The sequence below is a fragment of the Balaenoptera borealis genome (assembly GCF_965194805.1).
Source record: "Balaenoptera borealis genome assembly, chromosome: 13".
NCBI lineage: Eukaryota > Metazoa > Chordata > Mammalia > Artiodactyla > Balaenopteridae > Balaenoptera > Balaenoptera borealis.
This window is the reverse complement of record NC_138870.1, coordinates 19,365,459-19,386,897: the sequence shown is the minus strand read 5'-3', so window position 1 is coordinate 19,386,897 and position 21,439 is coordinate 19,365,459. Positions and strand designations below refer to the sequence as shown.

General features: G+C 38.7%; 1 pseudogene across 1 annotated transcript; it reads left to right on the top strand.

The window, feature by feature from the left end:
- Positions 1 to 16,908: 16,908 nt before the first annotated feature.
- On the top strand, positions 16,909 to 19,855 carry LOC309609631 (poly(A) polymerase alpha pseudogene; annotated as a pseudogene). Its single transcript has one exon. The product of its transcript is annotated as a poly(A) polymerase alpha pseudogene (transcript).
- The last annotated feature ends 1,584 nt before the right edge of the window (positions 19,856 to 21,439 follow it).

The following is a 21,439-nucleotide window of genomic DNA, read 5'->3' as shown; positions in this document are numbered from 1 at the left end:
GGAAAATCCTTTGTCATTATTTCTCAGTTGTTTCCTCGCCTCTGTTAAATTCCCCACCTCTCCTGTCTTCCTGAGACTCCATCATAGGCATATTTTCATTTATCCTCCTTATCATAAATTTTATTTTCTATTTTTCTTTTTTTTTTTCATTCTTTCTTGTGTCTTCTGTGAGATACTCTTAGACTAACCTTCCAGTTTACTAACTTTTTCTTTGCGTCCACCCTTTGTGCTATTTATCCCTCATTGAAATTGTTTATTTCAATTGTTATACCCAGTGTTTCTACTTGGCTCTTTAACTGCTCCTTCATGCTTCACGTAACCAATATTCTTTCATCTCTTTGATGACATTTATTATATTTATTTTAAATTCTTAATCTGTTTCATTAATTCTGATTTGCTTTTGATAGATAATCCAGGTGTTGTCTCTCTTTAGGCATATTGTGCTCCTTAGCTCTCTGGTTATTGTTGTTCTTCTCAGCTCTCTGCCAATTGAAGATTATTTTACCCTAGAGGAATTGCCGGTCTTAGCTGAAATGTGAGATGGGCAAAGTTCAGACTTCTGCTTGTTCTCTTCATAGGTTCATGAAGAACAGGTGATCACACCGCAGGCCAGGGAGCTCAGTATCTTGACCAGTTCTATTTATTGCCCTCTGTCCTGTGACCCCAACTCTCAGGGGATGTTTTTACTCCTCTAACCTTGAAACTGCTCTCTTCTGATATATTGATCTAATTTGGAGTATGGAGGGGTGGGGAAATAAGTAGGAGGAAATGTTTCAGGGCAGCAAGTCATTCTTTATCTGTTACCTGCTCCTCACTCAAGCTAGTCTCTGGCATTGCCATGAGGTTGCCCCACAAACCCTTGAGATACTGCACTGGCACTACCGTATTTTCTGTTCTACAGTTACATGGGAGAAAATTATCATCTATCCAGGGCAATGTATCCAGAGGGAAACATCCACAACTCAAAAGCTCCCTCCCAATACACACAAACACACACACACACCAGATCACAACTACCTTCTTGAGTGTTTCTCACAATCATTAATTTAGTTATTCATACACTGTAAGGAAGAAGCCAAATGCCTTCTATGACCTAGTCTCATTGATTCCTAGTCTCATTGTTTCCAGCATATTCAACTTGTTATAAGTGAGTCACCAAGTCTAGCTCAAGGCAAGGGAAATTAACCTCCACTTCTTAAAATGAAGGAAGGAATATTAAAGAATTTGCAGACATCTTTTAAGAATCACCACTGAAACTTAGAATAGTACAAATAAATGATAGGTCTCCCTTAACCAACATAGGGTTTAACAAACCAAGTGCCATATCAAATTTTAGGACTTTCTTTGTAAATTAACAAAGAATTTCAAGGACATAAAAGTGATACGTCTTTTGTCATGATGTGGCGAACAAATGTTATTCAAGCTTTTCTCTAAACGTTTATAATACTGAAAAATGCTGACTAATGCTATAAGAACTCTATGTTAGAACTGTTCAGGAAAAGTATCCAACACTTCGAAATAAATCAAAAGATGCCAAAATTACTTTTCAATGTCATACTGGAGCACTGTCTAGCAGGTCTGCCCAAGGTTTATTTAATTCTCTAGGAGAATATATCTTTGACTCATTACTTACTGTTCATTAAAGCCCAGACTCTATGAAGATACATAGTAATTTGTGGACTTTAGTCTGATAAGTGATGATTTCTCTCCAACAGAAAAATAACCCTAATGCTTATGGTTTTACTGCTCCACGAGATAAAACCTGTTTTGTCTCTTATTTAGCCAGCTTTTTTTATCATTCCTTTCAGAACTGACAGTATAAATCTTTGTTCCTTGAATTCTTTAAACCAGCTTTACCTTCCAGCTGGATCCCTCATGAATGAGTTAAATAAATTTTGACAGGTTCTTACTTTATATTTGTATGAGAGTCATGTTTTTAACTTTTTGAAGAGTATACTTTAATCATCTGTGAGCTTTTCCCACTAGGATACACTCATCTGCTGGAGTCTGTTACACTGTGATGTCCAAGAAGTACACCTTATGAGTTCTTTCCTCCCGAGAATATCTCTCTTGAGTCCCGGAGGAAATCCCAAGGGTCATGTAACTTTTCTGCCATTGACTGTCTGTTTTTTATTCTTCTGATTTTATGTTTTTATATTCATTTCTCATTGTTAGCCTGTATTTTGTCAAATTTGTGGTTTTGGCCATGTCTTTTTCCACCATCCAGCCTAGGGATTTATAAATAATGGACCATTAGGCCAATCTCAACTAGGTAGTCTAGAGATCACCCCGCATATATCAATACATGAGTCTGCTTCGCACATGACTAATAAGTTATTCCCCACTGGTACAAAGGGTGATTGGAAATCTGATTTTATGGTATGACTCTGTCAATATAATGGGGACCTTCGTCAGATGAGAGGTGACAGATATCTAGTTTGTTTGACTTTTTGGTTTGTTGCTTTGTGTGCAAGTGAGCCCAACCCAATTAGGAAAAAGTTTTATGCTTACTAAAAAGGAGAAAATCTCTTTGAGATCTAGATGGGTGAGTTTTTTGTTTCTGTTTATTTTAGACCTGTATCTGTAGTTGTGGAATTGAAGCTGCAAGCTTTTTGTGTGTCTCTGTGTCAATAACTGAGAAAAGCATTTTCCTTTCACTGCGTAACTATGAAATATTTTCCTACCTCTGGAGGATATTAATACATTAAACCATAAAACCTCAAATTAAAGTAGCTCTGTTCTGCTTGGTTATAGAGACCTATATGGGCTTACATAAATTTAGTATTTCCAGAATTATTATAAAATAAAGGAACTGAACTTCTAATGCTCTGAATGTGCCAGGCTTTAAAAAGCAAAAATAGAACCTTTCACAGAAACTGCTAGCTCAGAAGCATTTTTATATAATAATCCAAGTTCATGCAATGAAAGTGAATATTACTGGACAAACCACAATGAACTTTCTAGTTTTGCTTAAAAAGAGCTTCCTGTCTTTTCCCTAGTCTTATCAATGTGAAGGATAATAAAAGCATACCTTTTTAAAGATTTGTATTTATTTATCACGAAGAAACTAGGAATCTGAAGTTCTTAGATTTTATTTTTTATAAGTTTATAAGTTCAGATAATATTGCTATTATATAATTTTTAATTGAGGAAAATTACACTTCAACTAAATAATTATAATTTTAATATTTTATTTCAACAGTAATTATGTCCTGTAGTCTGTCAACTGAAACTTGTTTTCCAAGGTCTTTTTTTTAACTTTAAGACAGAAAACTAATACTAAATTGAGTTAATTACTGGATTATTCTTGGATACCTGACATAATATCTAAGTAAGCATAGTTTGTTGTGGGGTTTTTTCTTTTTAATAAATTTATTTTATTTATTTTATTTTTGGCTGTGTTGGGTCTTTGTTGCTGCGCGCGGGCTTTCTCTAGTTGTGGTGAGCGGGGGCTACGGGGGCTACTCTTCATTGCAGTGTGCAGGTTTCTCATCACGGTGGCTTCTCTTGTTGTGGAGCATGGGTTCCAAGCACGCGGCCTTCAGTAATTGTGGCACACAGGCTCAGTAGTTGTGGCGCACAGGCTTAGTTGCTCCACGTCATGTGGGATCTTCCCGCACCAGGGCTCGAACCTGTGTCCCCTGTATTGGCAGGGGGATTCTTAACCACTGCGCCACCAGGGAAGCCCCGTAAGCATAGTTTTAATATATGTGCTTTTGTTTCTTTTTCTTGCACATTGTAGAGGCTATATACCTCTGAGCTCTGTTAACAAATGTGTTAGTTTTTCCTACTTTAAGAAGGTATAAAAAGGTGTGTGTAGTTATAAAATATGTGTGTGCTCATAAGTTTTGTGGTCTGCTAAAAGGCTTGTGTATCACAAACAGTTCACAATGAACTATCTCCAAATTTTTTCTGATTAATAGAAGTTAGTTACTTTGGTTAAAAACTGTGTTGTTGAAGGTGTACTAGAACAATTATGTACAAATGTGAAAGTAAGAAAATGGGGTGTGTGTGAGTTTTTTCCCAAAGGAAAAAGACAGCGGCTTTGTCTTAAAGTACAGTGTCTTGTTTCAGAACATGGAAGGGAATAATGAAAGAAAACTTAGATGGATATAGAAAGTCATAGAAGGTTACAGAGAGTAAACTCCATTTGCTTTGGCTTCGAATACCTGCAAACAATGAGTCTGAAAAGAAGAAATGAAATGTGTAAAAGGAAAATCAGCAAAGTATGCTTAGTTTGATGCATTAATTCAAAATATGCTTTCATGAAAGACTATAATTGGGTTTTCTCTCTGTTAAAATGAAAAATTGTTCTCAGAGTAATTAGTTTGTTCTTAATAAAAGGTAGTAAAAAGATATTCTTCACATTTTCTGTTACCAGCTCAGGTAACAGAAATTCTGTATCTCAGCAGAGTAACGTTCTGTGTGCTTTGTGCTGAATTTTTATGCCCTTACTTATTTTCTAAAGCAAACAACAGTATCAGGAAACTTAGAGGATAGACAATAGAAATTACACAATCTGAAGAAGATAGAGAATAAAAGATTGAAAAACAAAAGTGAACAGAGCTTAAAGAACTTGGGGAACACTATTGAAATGTCTAATATATGTGTAATTGGAGATGCAGACGACGACAGATAGAAGTTGACTTTCTGGATTAATAGCTGCTCACCACTGCAGGGCTCTGGATTTGTCGACCATATTCCAGAGAGGTTTATATGTGCACATTAACATTCCTGGTTGCATCAATGTAAATGAACAGAACAATACACGACGTAATAAAACCTTTCTGTGATCAAGAATAATCTTTGGAGTTAATTATTATCATGGGGGGGGTTGTAATTTGTTAAGAAAAATGATCCAAAACTTGAAAACAAAGCAAAAGGATTACAGCTTATCTTTTCAATATCATACTGCGGCATTCTCTAGTAGGTGTGCCCAAAATCTATTTAATTCTCTACAAGAATGTACTTTTGCTTGACTACTATTTACCATTGACTATAACCCAGACTCTGAGGTCACACTCTAATCTATAGACTTTTGTCCAGCAGAGATACAAATGATTTCTTTGATATGTGCTCCCTTTCCATTTGTACAAAGTCATAATTTTAATTTTTTGAAACATTTGACAGGATGAAATCACTGAAATTCAGTTTTTGAAAAGTCAAATGATTGCATATGAAGCTTAGGTTGTAGGCAGAGATTGACACAGAATCTTCTCCAAAGAGTTAATTTTGTGTGTTTGTTTTCAGGGGATGACCGCTGTAGCCTTAGGCACTTTCGTGTGATTTCATGAGGCAAACAAAACCGAGATGTATGAGCTTAAATACTGCTTTAAAAATCAGTAAAAACCATCCTAAAATCAATTCAAAAATTGACCAGAAGCCACTGCACTTTGCTCCAAAGAGAAATGACATGCTGAGTAAGCAATGCAAATGTGCCTCACTCTTCTCCAGACTGAAGTAACCTGCTGGGTCAGCATGGTGACAGCTACAATGGCAGTAAAGTCAAAAACAGCAAAACCTGCTGAATGACAGCCAAAAGATGGACATTTCATTTACTCTGTTGTTAGTAACTATATTAGTATAAGTTTCTAGGAAAAGCATAATGGCAGAATGTGGCAAAAAACTTTTTGAAATATGCTCTAGAAAGCCATCTCAAAAATAAAAGAAATGCCATAAATTCCCAAAAGATAAGATAATCAGGTTTTTCATATCATCTGATATTTTTGATCAAGAGACCTAAACTTAAATCAGAAGTTTTGACTTCAAAGGACAGCAGTAGCCCTGGAAACAGATGCAGCAGCTGTTTTCCCACAGAAGATGAGGCTTCTTTACACAATGCTCCAAGTATTTTCCTAAAGTCACCAGAATCAGTTCTTCTAAGCTCACATAAACACACTGAGTTCTTGCTGTAATGGTATCTTTGGGGCCCTCACTCTGTGTTGTTAGATGACTTTTTTTGAAGTATTTTCTGCTATCTCCAGAAATTAAACAGGTTTAGTTGGGCTCAGTAAATAAGTACAATCATTTCCTTCTCCCCTCCCCCCTCAAAAAAAACCAAACAAAACTGAAACAAGTAAATTTCCAGAATACGCCATGTTAATAATGAGAGAAGATTGCTAATGAAGATGAGATGCATACCTTGAAAATAATCTGAGAGAATGGAACAGCAAATACCCTTAAAATCTGGTATTTTTGAAAATTTTTATGTGTTTGCTTTTTTCTATTTGGGCTTGAGATTACTACTTCAAGAAGCTTATATTGGCAATGAGATGACAGTTATGAAGTGGAAAAGAAATGGAAAGAGGGTAACATTTCAAGTTTTGTTTTGTTTTTTTTCTCACAAAGTCCATGGATGGTGGGAGAAAAATAAAGCATTAATTAGAGGACATAGCTTTGAACAAACTTGGGGAAAAAATTACATGTTTTTTTGTTTGGGTGTTTTGTTTCATTGTGTTTTGTTTTTATATGTGTGCTATGCAGTGAGCTCTGTGGTACAGGATCTATTCGGTATCCCCAACTCTTAACACATGTAGTACCAAGAATTTGGTAGACATTCCATAAATATTTATTAAGGACATGATAAAATCAAATAATTAATGAGCTGTTAAAAACCGCTGTGATGACTACCATTATTTATAAATCAGATTTCGGTTAAGGCTAGATATGAAGAAGTGCTTCCGGCCAGAGCGTCTCAAACTTTAACATTCATATGAATCAGCCGGATATCTTGTAGAAAGGCAGATTCTCACTCAGTAGTTTAAGGTGGGGCTGAAGAGTCTGCATTTCTAACACGTTCTTAGGTGATGCAAATGCTGCTGATTCATGGACCACATTTTGAGAACCAAGGTTCTGGACAATCTGATGGCTCTGTGTCAATAAGGAGGCTCCAGAATAGGGCGTCAATGAGAAGTGTTGGGCATCTGGCCAGCAAGGAAAGAGGAAGCCTTGGGTCAAGCAGGCTTGGCAATAGTGGGAGGGGAGATGACCATCCAACAAGTGTGCACACTGCCCCTTTATTGCTCTACAAAATGAAAGCTTTTATCTGCTGCTTGAAAAAAAAATGTTTCAAGAATCAGCAAGAAAGTGGGAGATGGGGACAGAGACTGGCTCCTTACCCGTGAAATCATATTCTGACCATCCATGTGGCTTTATGAGGCCAAGTGAGAAGGGTTGTGAAAAGACCAGTCTCCTCCCCTTATGGCACCTTCTCAAGGGTCCTCATTTCCTGGAGGAGAGACCTTGGCTACAATCACAGGAGACCTATTCCCCAAGGACTCTGAAGCGTGGAGGAGAATGCTCTGGCATCACTGGCCTCTCAAGCAGTTTTCACCAATTAGCTGCCCCTTTCCGTCTCTCTTTCTGCCCAGTCCTTGACTCTAATTCCTCCCCCTCTGCTCCAAGACTCACAAATACTGAAGATGCCAAGATGATTCACCCTGCTCCTGCCCTCTCCCCTATGCCTAGTCAGCCATCAGCCTCCATCATGGCCATCGTACTCATGGAGGTCATGATGCACTCAGTGAGACTGTCCCTTTTCTGAAAATATTGTTTAAGGGTCAGAGTGACTGAATGTATTCACCTACATTTCTGGCCCAGAGGTTACATGAATCTCTCAGTCCCTGATGTTATCTTTTGAGCTCAAGTTTTCTACAACACACACAAAAAAAGAACAGAATTCAAGGTATAGAGAAAAAACATGGTTATTTTCTGTTGCTCACTCTTCACCAGAGATGCAATGTGTAATCGTTTCCTGCCTCCCCTCTTATTACAGTGATGGTCCTGGGCTGGTGCCCCGCAGTGCCAATCAAGAGGCAGTAGGATGATGGAAGTAGGAAGCTGGATGCTGCTGGGCTGCCACTCTCAGGGCAACCACGTGGCACAGCTCCGGGGGCTTAATTAACTTAGGTGCAATGTGAAAGGCACCCTCTGGAGTGGTGTGATTCTGCAGCCCTGGAAGGGACTCTTGAGAGAAGATGACCCACAGGAGGAAACTGGGGGGAGGGGGTGTACAGGTGGGCCAAGAAAGGTAAGTGAATTTCAGCTCTCAGGAAGTTTTCTTTAGAACATTTCTCTTTAACTCTATATGGGTATATATACAGTAACAATGATGATTAAAACGTATATTGCCTCAGGAAAGTATCGGTGCCATTCGTTAACTGCCAGATCCTCTCCCTGGCTTTGTAACAGAAACACAAACTATTGTCTCTTGTGTAAACTACTGAGCATTTATTTCTAATGGTCATGCTTTACAATAAGGACTATGCATAATACTAAATGTGTCAGTGTATATTATCGGGAGTTTTAATTTTATTTCAACAATAACCTACAGATTTCATTGTAGTTGGTACGTTTCCAATCCTGAATTCAACAAGTAAAAAAGGAAAAATTAGTAAAATTATCAACAAGAAATGTATGACAAGGAAAATGGGCCGCCTATAACATAATCTATCCAAAGAGAAAAACTAAATGAATAGTTGTGTTTCAAGAGAAACAAGACCAATCATGACTGACACGTGTCATCTTAACGCAAAATAAACAGTGTTAAATGCTTGCAATTTTAAATGCAGTGTTAGAAGCCATTGTGCTTAATCCCATTTAATCCTAGCAACAATCTTATAAAATTGGTACAGTTATTGTCTCCATTTTACCCCTAAACAAAGTAAAGCACAAAGGGGATCAGTAACTCACTGCAGGCCGTGCAATTGGTAAGGGGCAGGACCGGAATTCAAGCCCAGGCAGGCTTGCTGCAGAGCCCAAGATTTTGCCACTAAGATGTACAAAGTCCCTAGAACCAGCAAAGCCACATTTGTTCCTCTGTACCTGACACTGAGCTGAGTGTTTTACATATATTATCTAAAGTATTAACATAAATCCGTGGCATATTCAGTTCTACTTCGGCTAGTCTGAAAAAAGAAAGAACGTCAGGAAGCCTAATGCGAGCCCAAAAGAGGAAGAATTTCTTAAAGTTTATCCAGGATTGTTCAGGGGAGGGAGTACTCTGGCCAAACAGTTTGAGCACTTCAAGTAACTTAGCCATAGGAGGGGTATTTCAGATCAAGATCATCCAAACAACACCTCTTGTTCTGATACAATAATTACCAAACCTTCTGGTTATACATTATTTCTTAGGTTTTCTTTTTTTCCCCCTACAAGGAGAGAATGGAAGAACCACTGGCATCCTCCACAGCTTTCTCACAGTAAATTAATGAATTGGCATTCTGGTTTATACATCACTGTTGTGAGTTGGGACACATCAAGCCTGTCTGCTTGATTAAACTATCAAAGCTGAGTTCTTTGATCTTTTATATCAAAGACCACACCAAAGTTCTGTCATTTGGAGAATCCGTTGGTGAAGTAGCAGACCTCCTGGTCTTTCAAGAGGATGTACCTATTTTGTGCCTAACTAAATGGATGTGTGCTCATTTTTTCTTCATGCATTGTTTCTTCAGTCACACACAATTTTTAAAACTAGGGGAAACATATCTCTCGACTATGGATTAGTTGCCATGAATTCTAAAGTACACAATTCCCTTGCAAGACATTTGGTCCTAACCAAAAAGTCCATAATACATTTGGTCCATAAGACATATGGTCCACACCAAAAGCTCCTTGAAATCTGGTCCAATCCAAAACGTCCATGAGCACATTTGGTCCATGCCAAATGGTTTTAGACAGAACCAAATATCCAAAATTTTTTGGCACATTTTTTGTCTGCTAACCATACAAGTCAGCAGGAAGATGAAAAAAAAAGTAGAAGGGGAGAAATAACCATCGATCAATAACCAGTGGTAGTACTATTTGGGGAGAATGACTTTAAACCAAAATTATTCATGTTCCCAGTAGAAGAAGCTGTATAGAAATATAAACCAAAGTCACACAAAATGAAGGCTATATAAAAGCCTTAGAGAAAGTCAGAGTTCTTTGGTCTATTCCTAATTTCCAGAAAATACGTTTACAAATGGTCAGGCAACTGAGCATCTGAGATCTAATTGTGTCACATCTAACAAACTGGTTTGATGTTCTCCTTTTAGAAAAGCAGATGGAGTCGTCTAAGACTATGAGAAACCCCTGAAGAAAGATGTGACAGTCTGAGGAACAGACTTAAACTAATGTTTAAAAAATAAATGCTTTCGTGAATTAGCAAGGATTTTGCAATCCAGATCTAAATGAGATTTTCATCATTCTGTAAACAATGCCACAGTAATTTTCTGGTTTTCAAGAAGAAAAAAGGACAAGAATTTAAGAAGTTAAATAAAGAGCAATTGATGGGAAGGAGTTCAGCACGAAGGCAACATCAAGGAAAATGGCTTTAGATAGTTTTTCTTCTATTAAAAATGTCTTTAAAATACAGGGCAGTGCAGAGAATAATACAATAAACACTTATGCATCTACTACATAGTTTTAAAAAACGCTCATATTTTGTCATACTTGCTTCAAGTCACTTTTGAGAGAAGTAAAACCTTATAAATACAGTTGAAGTTCCCTCTATTCCCCTTCCCAGTCCAATTCTCCTCCCTTTCTCCCCAAAACTCATTATTATGAGTTTTGATGTGTACTACATCTATTGCATATGTATGCAGTATAAAAACAGATAGTACCCCAAACACCCAGTCTATATTTAAGTAGATAACCAACAAGGACCTACTGTATAGCACATGGAACTCTGCTCAATATTCTGTAATAACCTAAATGGGAAAAGAATTTGAAAAAGAATAGTTACATGTACAACTGCATCAATTTGCTTTACACCTGAAACTAACACAACATTGTAAATCAACTTTACTCCAATATAAAATAAAAATTTTTTTTAAATAAAAAATAGTACCGTATATACAAGTATATATGTGAACTATGTGTTGCATTAAAATACAGACTGGAAAAACACCAAACTTGTATATCTCATGTAATTCATATATCTCATGTACTTTCAAAACATATTCTTAAAATTGTTTTTAAACTGAGAAATTTCAGAGGATAAATTTCAGAGTTAGTTGAAATGGCTAAAAACCAGTGGCCATTTCTTATTGGAAAATAATAAGAAAAGAAACAAAATTTAGAGCAAGGACTTTGTTATAGTGAATTCTGAAAGCTATTCTATAAATTCTGAGAAGATACCGAGAATGAAAAGGGATTTCAAAGGTGGTGATGTGACCAAAAATTCTACCAAGAAGCTCACGTTTTATAAATTTGAAATTAGAAATGTGGGCTTCCCTGGTGGTACAGTGGTTGAGAATCCGCCTGCCAATGCAGGGGACACGGGTTCAAGCCCTGGTCCAGGAAGATCCCACATGCCACAGAGCAGCTAAGCCCGTGCGCCACAACTACTGAGCCCGTGTGCTGCAACTACTGAATCCCGCATGCCTAGAGCCCGTGCTCCGCAACAAGAGAAGCCACCACAATGAGAAGCCCACGCACCGCAACGAAGAGTAGCCCCTGCTCGCCGCAATTAGAGAAAGCCCGTGCGCAGCAACGAAGACCCAACACAGCCAAAAATAATAAATTAAATAAATAAATTTTTTAAAAAAGAGAGAGAAAGAAATGAAACAAGTCCAAAATAGATTTCAAAGGTGAACCCAGGTACTATAAAAGATTATGGTGGCTCATTGAACTCTCTTCCATGCATGCTAAGGTACTCTCTGGGAATAATTTACACAGCTTTGGAAATGACAATAACTCTTCAAACCTCTAGGGTACTGTTTAGTGAGTTATTATCTGATGTACTAAATTTTCTTAGCACCTAAATTATTCTCACAACATCAGCTATTCCCTGAGATTAAGTTATGGCCTCCATAAACCATACAGTTTTCTGGTCACTTAAGTGTTCACGTGACTTTCAAATGTGCTCAACTTATTCACAGAAGTAATTTAGGCCACCTAGAAAATCCACCTAAACAAGTGAAATTCACTCTGATGCCACTGTGTCCATATGCTTAAAGACAACAGCATGAAGAAGGTCAATCTGATATATGCAAGCCTATTAAAGAGAGAATCTATTGACTGTACCACCAATCCAAATGGCCATTATGATTGGCAAGCAAAGCCAATTGAATAAAGAATGGTTCACTTATGGCTTTTATGTAGTCAGAGCTTTAGTAAGTTATAAATGCTCTATAAGTCTGGCTCGTGGTCAGACTTCCTGGGATCATTAACAGTCCCCTGGTAATTTTATCAAACAGAGAGGTATCGATCCCAGTATTTCAGCCAAATTCTAACTTACAGAATTATAGCCAACTCTTCCCAAATACCCTCAGATTAAGTGATATATTCTGCAAGGATAACCACCCAACGCTTCTAATGTGCTTCTCCCAACCCACGCCTCTTTGGGAGGCCAAAACCAACTCCTACTGGCCCAATTCAGTAGCACAGAAGCCTTGATGGATTCACAGAAGCCTCCTCTCCCACCACATACTCAACAAAGAATGAACCTATTTTAATCCTTTTTTAGCAAGAAATGTGTTTTCAGTCATTCCGCTGGCAGGATCAACTGAACATGGCATGGACAGATACTTATTTACAACCACCTGATTTCTCTACAGACCTTCCCAAGAGCAACAGAGAGAAGACGAAGTGTAAGGAGGAAAGTTGTGAGCTTCGACTTCTGCTGGAAGAAGAGAAAATCATCAGCCTAACTGTTATTCCCCTTGGAAATCAACATTAGCTTTACTGGCTCAGAAATGGAGATCAGAAAACACCAAACAATTACATTATTTTAGCCAATTGAGAAATCTGATCATTACTTTTTCCCTAAGAACACCTAGGGGAGATCATCTTTAAAGGGGTGTAAACTAACATGGAGTAAAGTGGTCCAGCAGGTGAGGAAACTGTGGTGTCCCACCAGTCTGCAGGATAACCTGGGATGAGAAACTATGGACTAGGTGATTTTTTTCAAAATCATTATATGTCTCATAATTTTGTCAACAGGAAACTAAATAATAGGGTATTTATTTGTTTGACTTCATTTGAAAACTCAGTTGATTCAATGAGAAAAAAATGAACTACCACGGTTTGGTATAACATAGGTTTTAATCCCGTATGCATTAACAGGTTAACAGAGTTTTAGTTTCATATGTTTGTTTTATATCATGTTTATATAGCTCAAGCTACCTATAAACTCTAGGGTGGAATTCTTCGGTAATAAGGATTAGAGGCATTGTTACTGCGGGAAATAATATAAATGACCACAGCTCAGAAGGCATTAATGCAATTTCTATGCATATAAACTATAGCATAGTTGGCTGTGAAACATAAATACATCTAGTTAACACATAAGCACATTTTGAGGGTCTAAAAAATCATCTTTTCTCTTTTTAGGCAATACTGACACTCATTAGCACCTTTGAATATAATTTCACACAATTTAATTTTCTTATTTATAAAACTGTTTCCAGGTGTGATTATTGTTCATCCATCACAAGATATATTTTTTAAAATAAAAACTGACAGCATTCACTTCCAAAATTTATGTATGCTGGTAGAATGCTCTAATTATACAACAAAGTAATTTTGTTAATGTAATCTTTTTGGTATTTGGTTATACTCCCTAAAGATATTTGCAAAGTTAAAAAAATTAAACTCCAAAGTCCAGGTATTTTCCATTAACACTATTCACAATTTCTTTGTGGATTATAACTGCATAACCCAAAATGATGTCTGGTAATTCTTTCTCAAGTTCCTTTTCTTATTCTGCATAACCAGAAACCCCAAAGACAGGGAGAAATAGCATCTTCGATATAACTGTGGGCTCACTGTTACCAGAGCAAACTGTGACAGCAGAGTCTGAAAGAATTACTTCAGAAGGAGGGTCCTGAAAGTGAGAAAACTCAGGAAACTTTCAGACAGCCTTCATCGATTTGTGAATCCAGACAACAAAAGTACAACAAGCTATCCCCAGTACTAAAGAACTCCAGAAAGGTGTTCCACTTTAGGTTAAGATACAGGTGCAATCATTCATTCATTCGATATTTACTGAATACCTATTAGGTAAGGTACTAGGTAGCAGTGATCCAAGGATGAAAAGGATGGGTCTCTGCTCCAGTCTAGTGGGGGAGACAGATGCACAAGGGATTTGCCTGTGGTGGTTAAGATTGGGTGTGGCAGATGAGCTCATCCTGGGAATGATGGGTATTCCGGGTAACATCAGTCAGGCCTGCTCTGTAGGAATATCCGTGTTAAAGAACAATCAAGAGCAAAAGACACTTCCGACTGAGCATCAGAGTCTGTCGGCAGAGACCCTGTAGTCTCTGGCTTAGAAATTCCCCCCCCTTGCGTTATGAGACCATGAGTTCCTAGAGGACAGCCCCAAACAAAGGGGCCTGGTGGGCCTTTCTGCCTACTGCATTGTTTATTTATCCTCTCTCATAATTAAACTTTCTTCTAATCCTACAAGGTAATAATATTTGCAAATGGAGAACACCTGGCTATCCAACATGATGAATTTTCCATGTTTCTGGGGAAAGCGTTGTTCAAGCCAAAAGAAATCTAACATGTCCCTAGAAAGGAACCCGAGCCCTTCACAATATGAATACACAGGCTCAAGGGTTAAATGTATAATGTATATTCAGCACAGAGAAAGCATGAATATTGTGCCTCTGTGTGTGTGTGTGTGTGTGTGTGTGCGTGTGTGTGTGTAACCATAGAATTCTAAGCTTGTAGGGTGTGCTTTACATCTATATCATATGTTATCCAGATACCAGTTGTATATTATAAGCTGCATATGCAATACCATATGGACACCATAAAATATCACATGTGTTGTCAGGATCATTTTACATTTAGTGCATGATTAAAATGTCTTATATTATATACCTATCTTTTCTGTGTGTACATGGATTTGTCTCACAAATTGTTTTTATTATCAAATTCAGATATCAATCAAAGTTAAAGTCTCTTTATTGAGATTTAATAAAAAGCAATATGGAAACGTGAATACAGTTTGGTTTTTTTCCCTAGATTTTTCTGCCGTGCAGCATTTAACACTGGTGCAGCTGTCAATACCCATTCATCTGCTATCGGGCAGCTTTTTCCTTTCACTCACTGTGACATTTTTAAAGTGGCAAAAAAAAAAGCTTAAAACAGCATATTTGTCACTTTTTTCTTTCTAGTGACCTTTTAAGCACTAGGAAAAATTACCCTATATGTACTAAACGCTTTAATCATTCCACATACATTTCACAATAGTGCTTTCTATAGGGGTATCCTTTAATTAAGTTTAAGAAATTTACATTGTACTTACTGCTGTTCATTTAATTATTCAAAAATTTAAACATAAGAAAACCTCATAGCTCTTAGCTATGGCAACCGTGTGATGCAACTGTAATCTATATTAAGAATCATTTTTTATAAGGAGAATTTCAGAAATAACTTGTACATACCCTCGGCTTCCAGCCTTTAAGTCCTGATAAATTGCTACATGAAGTACTTTTCTTCAGTATTTAAGAAATTTAAGAATTTAAATTTAGTGAAGAAAAAACAAACTGTCTTCATGTTTCCATATTGCTTTTTATTAAATTTAATAAAAATTAAGAAATTTAAAAATTAAGAAATTTAAGGAAAAAGATATGTGGATGGTGAGACATCACAGGGAAAATTTTGAGGAGGAAGATGTTAAGACTGAGTCTCAACCCTATTTTGGATCCGCTGTGATACCTTGAGGGAGTCACTGTGTATCTCTGATTGCACCTGGTATCTCATCGTGTGCAAAATAAGATACTGATAGCCACTTCTCTCCATCACAATGTGACTGTGGGGACCAAAGTATCAAGCATCTGTGAATATGCCCTGAAATCTATAAAAAATGAAGAGTAACATGACTTTTAGTTCAAAAACAGATATTGTCTGTTTTAGAAGTGGAGCAATTTTAAATTCTTGTAACACACCAGAAAGAAGTCAAAGGTTTAAAACAAGCTAAAATATCGACATTGGCAGTACATTATTTTAAAGTTAGTGTCCTTTCTAAAAACAGAAACAGAAATACTGCTGTACCTGCTATATAATGGCATTAAAAACTGCAAAGAGTAATAATTCTGGATTGCCCATTTAGTCTCATTTTTATTCTTTTCACTTTTACTATGATTGGCGTGTCTTTAGAAGTGAACAGGTCTCACAGACATAGAAAACAAACTTATGGTTACCAAAGGGGAAAGGTGGGGAGGGATAAATTAGGAGTTTGGGATTAACATAAACACACTACTATATATAAAATAGATAACCAACAATGACCTACTATATAACACAGGGAACTATAATCAACGCTTTGTAATGACCTATAAGGGAAAAGGATCTGAAAAAAATAGATATATACATCTATGTATAACTGAATCACTTTGCTGTACACCTGAAACTAACACAACACTGCAAATCAACTATACTTCAGTTAAAAAAAAAAAAAAAAAAAAGTAAGTGAACAGGTCTTTCTCCTACCCTCGCTACTCTGTGACCCTGATAATCCAAAGTGAATGGGCTGAGCACCCTCGGACAGAACATCTACTTCACCACTTAGGAGTCAGTCACCAAGAGTAACCTAGCTTCTCAAAGCGTGTCTCTGCAAAACAGAACATAATACCTATCCCAGAAGGTTCTTTGGAGTCATAAATAATGTATATTCAGGGTCTGGTATACGATAAGCTCTGCAGAAATGGTATTTATCACTGTTTTTCTGGCAAGAAATCTCTTAACCGCACTTGGCTCTATCGGTAACGTGGAGGACTTACTGATTCTGAAGTTCAGCAAGAATCCAGCCAGGGTTCTAGAACGTTGCTGTGGTAGCTCTCGGGCGCCACGTGAGGACCAAGAGGAAGGAGAAGAAGCAGTGAAGGCCGCAGGGCCTGAGGCGGGAGCGGGGACCGGGCTGGGCGTGGACCCGGCGCTGAGGCGTCGACCCGGCGCTGAGGCGTCGACCCGGGGCTGAGGCCCGCCCCCTCTCCCTCCCGCCTCAGTGGCCACGCCCAGGGCGGACGTGGCCGACGTACAACGCGGTTATCGCGATCGCAGCCGCGGCAGAAGCACCATGGCGTCATCTGTCCCATCAGTTTAGCAACCCCCAAGGAATCTGACCGCCTACTTACACAGAAACTAATTGCCACTCAAGTCCTTTGGGGGTTTTGGGAGAGGAAGAGAACTGCAGCGCAGGATTTTCATTTGGGGAAAATTAAATAACCTGGTAAGAGTTTTTACGTTTGGATCTTATAGATGAGGAGTACCTACGAAAGGTACCGATATTGATGCGTTGTGTGTTGCCCCAAGACATGATGATCGAAGCGACTTTTTCACCTCATTCTATGATAAGTTGAAATTACAGGGAAAAGTAAAAGATGTAAGAGCTGTCGAAGAGGCATTTGTAATCAGTTATCAAGCTGTGTCTTCATGGGATAGAGATTGATATTTTGTTTGCCAGATGAGCACTGCAGACTCTTCCAGAAGACTTGGACTTAAGAGATGACAGTCTGCTTTAAAATTTAGATGCAAGATATATAAGAAATCTTAACGTTGCAGGGTAACTGATGAAATTTTACATCTAGTACTAAACATTGACAACTTCAGGTTAACCCTGAGAGCTATCAAACTGTGGGCTAAATGCCACATCTATTCCAACATACTAGGTTTCCTCTGTGGTGTTTCCTGGGCTATGCTAGTAGCAAGAACTTGCCAGCTTTATCCAAATGCAATAGCATCAACTCCTGTACATAAATTTTTCTTGGTATTTTCTAAATGGGAATGGCAAAAGCCAGTCCTATTGAAACAACCTGAAGAATGCAATCTTAATTTGCCTGTATGGGACCCAAGGGTTAGTGTATTATTTTTTCCCCTAGAAATTCACACTGTGCAATAACAAATAAAAATCGTCTGCAAAAACTTCAAGGAGACTTCCCATCCTGTTACCTATGAGTGGACATTACACTTTCTTTCGGTCTCAACTATAATTGCCCTCTGAAGTAAGAAGTGTAATTATGTACCCTGTGAACTACATTTAATTGTACATAATTTGTAATATCAAGGTCACTAACTTTTTAATTCAGTCTATACAGAACTACCTTGTAAGTAAAAGTTGTGTGGGCATTTGTGCTTAAAAAATAAAGATAAAAAGATACTTAAAAAAAAAAAGAATCCAGCCAGGAATCAAGATGCAGTTCTCGGACTTCCCTGGTGGCACAATGGTTAAGAATCCGCCTGCCAATGCAGGGGACATGGGTTTGCGCCCTGGGCCAGGAAGAGCCCATATGCTGCAGAGCAACTAAGCCCGTGCGCCACAACTACTGAGCCCACGTGCCACAACTACTGAAGCCCACGCGCCTAGAGCCCGTGCTCCGCAACAAGAGAAGCCCGCGCACCGCAACGAAGAGTAGCCCCCGCTCGCCACAACTAGAGAATGCCCACACACAGCAATGAAGACCCAATGCAGCCAAAAATAAAAATTAATTAATTAATTAATTTTTTTAAAAAAAGATGCAGTTCTCCCCATCTTTCAAGTAGTCCTCTTGAAGGCCTCCTCATCTGGCTTTGGCATCCCTGTGAAGCAAGGGCTGGGAAGGACAGCCCTCCCCTCAAGGCCAAGGATCGCTGTTAGTTTGCAACCTCAGGAATTTGGTTGGTTACCTGGATGAAATTCAAAATCGGCCCCCCTACACAGAGGAGAGACCAATGAAACAGGCAAACCACTCCAGATTGGTAGGTGGCAGGTGTAATCAGCAAGGGAGATTACTTAGGAGGCTTGTCTTGGGACCACAAGATGAGTAGGTCTCTGCACCTGCTGGCGGGAATCTTAAAAATTTATATAGAGGCCTTAATTATGTTCAGTCACGTATGTACCATCCAGATGGTCTCAACAATATCTTACCCCTCAAGGCTATGTCCTTGAAGTAGCTCCTAGTGTGGAAATGGTGGGTGAAATGTACATTCCAAAGACAGGGGAGAGGAGCCTCCAATTGCCCGCATCCAGCTGGCAGGTCAACTTTGACAATCGTGACGTCTTTCTTCCCTCGCCATCATCTTCTCACACGGACAGGGAAGTGGGACAATGGGCTGGCATCACGCCTGGTAGTAATCGGACTGTTCTAATAGAGTTCACTAAACATCATTAAGAAAGGGGAGTAGTAGGATCACTTGAAGCCATCATGTCAGGGAGGTTTGGAAGAGGAAATTGGGCTGGGTCTTAAAGGATGAATGAAATTTGCCAGGCTGGCAGGACTGAGGAGAAAGGTTTCCTAACAAATACAACAGTGTGTCCAAATCGCAGAGAAATGAAATGGTGTGGATGGTTCACTGTGCTGAAGTCTGATTTGAGAGCAGACAGAGATCAACAGAGACTGTCTCATGGCACCATCCTGAGAAGTCTAGGTTTTATCCTCTCTTCTGCGAGGACCCAATGAAATGTTCAGTAGGGAAGTAACTTTCCCAGATTTGTGTTTTAGAAAGATCATTTAACATTTGTGTAGAGAATGGGTTGGTGGGAGTGGGGTGGGGAGAGTGCACAATGAGAGATTAATTGGTAGATTTTGGAATGGTCTAGACAGGAAATAGTGTGCGCCTGAACTAAGGCAGCTCCGGTGTAGTGGGAGAAGAGGACACGTAGGAGATGGAATCAACAGAACATAGTGAATGAATCTAAGGAGTGGGAAGGAGAGAGGAGCTGAGTTTCCTAGTTTCCTGACTAGGGTGCTGGACTGGATAGTGGACAGAGTAAACATAATGAAATGATATATTTTTCAAGGTGGAAATGCTCAAACATGAATACACCAGAAAACATAATGAAGTAGTCCTATGTTTGCGCTTATCTACAACAAATGTTTAGATTTAAAACACACTTTTGTTTGTATTTGACATCTTGAAATAAAGGCTAAACAACTCTATTCCTATATACTTTAAATCACTTTGAATGTGCAATAGCTACAAACACTAAGCCATCTTCTGAGCAATGATACGCTGTTCCAAATTGGGAGATAACTCGGTAATATTATGTCATGCTTGATAATGTTCTCACCAAAATGTGACATAATTTCCCTTCCACTTACATGGTAGTTGCATTCTTAGAAAATTCTGTGTATGTTTACATGGTAAAAATTTACTATATGTTCATAGGTAAAATGGTGTTACATTCCAGGCTTAGAAAATTGTAAACAGCGTTTTTCACTTACAGGGATGCCTATTGGGAACATCTGAAGTTGTACAGAATACAGGACCATTCTTTACGTGACACTGTCCTGGTATTACAAAATCTTGAGTGTCTCTGCCTCTCCATATGCTATGGTGACACTTAAGCCACTGAAGCACCTAAATCATTGGGACAATTCAAAATATTCCCAACAAATTTCCTAAACATTCCCCAGGGGATGTATCACTCTGACCCCACTGAGAACTAGTATGCTTGGGGAATGTTCCAGAGAAAACACCACAGCATCTTCTTTCTCAGCATCTGTGGGCACCATTTCAGCCCAGAAATTAGAAATCAACTACCTTAAAGGGAACTTTGATCCTGATAATTGAGAAATTTTCGTAGGTTTGACTCAAACTGTTCAAGACACACTAACGTTTAATCAGAAAGTATGAGAAGGAAAAAAACAATATCTTATCCATTCTTTAGTTTTTAGAAGTCTCATCTCTGTCTCTGAGTGTTGGTGGGACCTTAGGCAATTCACGAACTCTTACAGGACCTGCTAATCCAGGGGTAGAGTTAGGGGCGAGATATGGAGAACGACCCTGGCTTTACTTTATGGCTGCCCTTGCCCACTGGTTTATTTAATCCAGTGGCGTGTTGGAGCCGGCTTGCGCTGGCTTTTGAGAGCCAATCTAAACTTTGTGGAATTTGTGAGCTGGTTGACAATATATTAGAAACTTGAAATTGACCATGACGACAGTATTTAAATCATGGAAATTGGAAGACACTAAAAATCAGTCCTCTCCCCACCGCCCTGAGCCGGTGGTTAAGCATTTACCAGCACCCCACTGGTTGAAGTTCTCCTCTATCCTGTAGGAAAGGGAAAGGTTGTCACTGGGAAGGCATTATACAAAAGCCCATCCTCTACATCCCATCTGGTCTCACAGGCTGCTCGTTATAACTTTAGTGCTTGGTGATAATGCTTATGTGTTAGTTGTGGACACCTCAATGCTGTTTCTCTGAAGCATCTGTACAAGGGTCTGTGCTGAGCACCGATATAAGCAGCTAAAATGACTCACCCCAAACAGACACCTTTGGGAGATGCTAACACTTCAATCTGGCAAGGAGTGCATTCCAGCCCTCCCCTAATCCTCTTACAGCAGCTAAGTTTTACTCAAAGCTTCAGCTTGGGTATAAAAGCAGACTCACTCCTTCACTCAATCGGCTGCCCCTGCAAGACCAAGCTTGGGGAAGAACCACAATTGCCCCCAAAGCAACTTGAAAAGGACAAATTCCTGAGCTTCAGTTTCTGGGCCAAAAAGAGTTAAGAGTTTTGTCAGCCCCGAG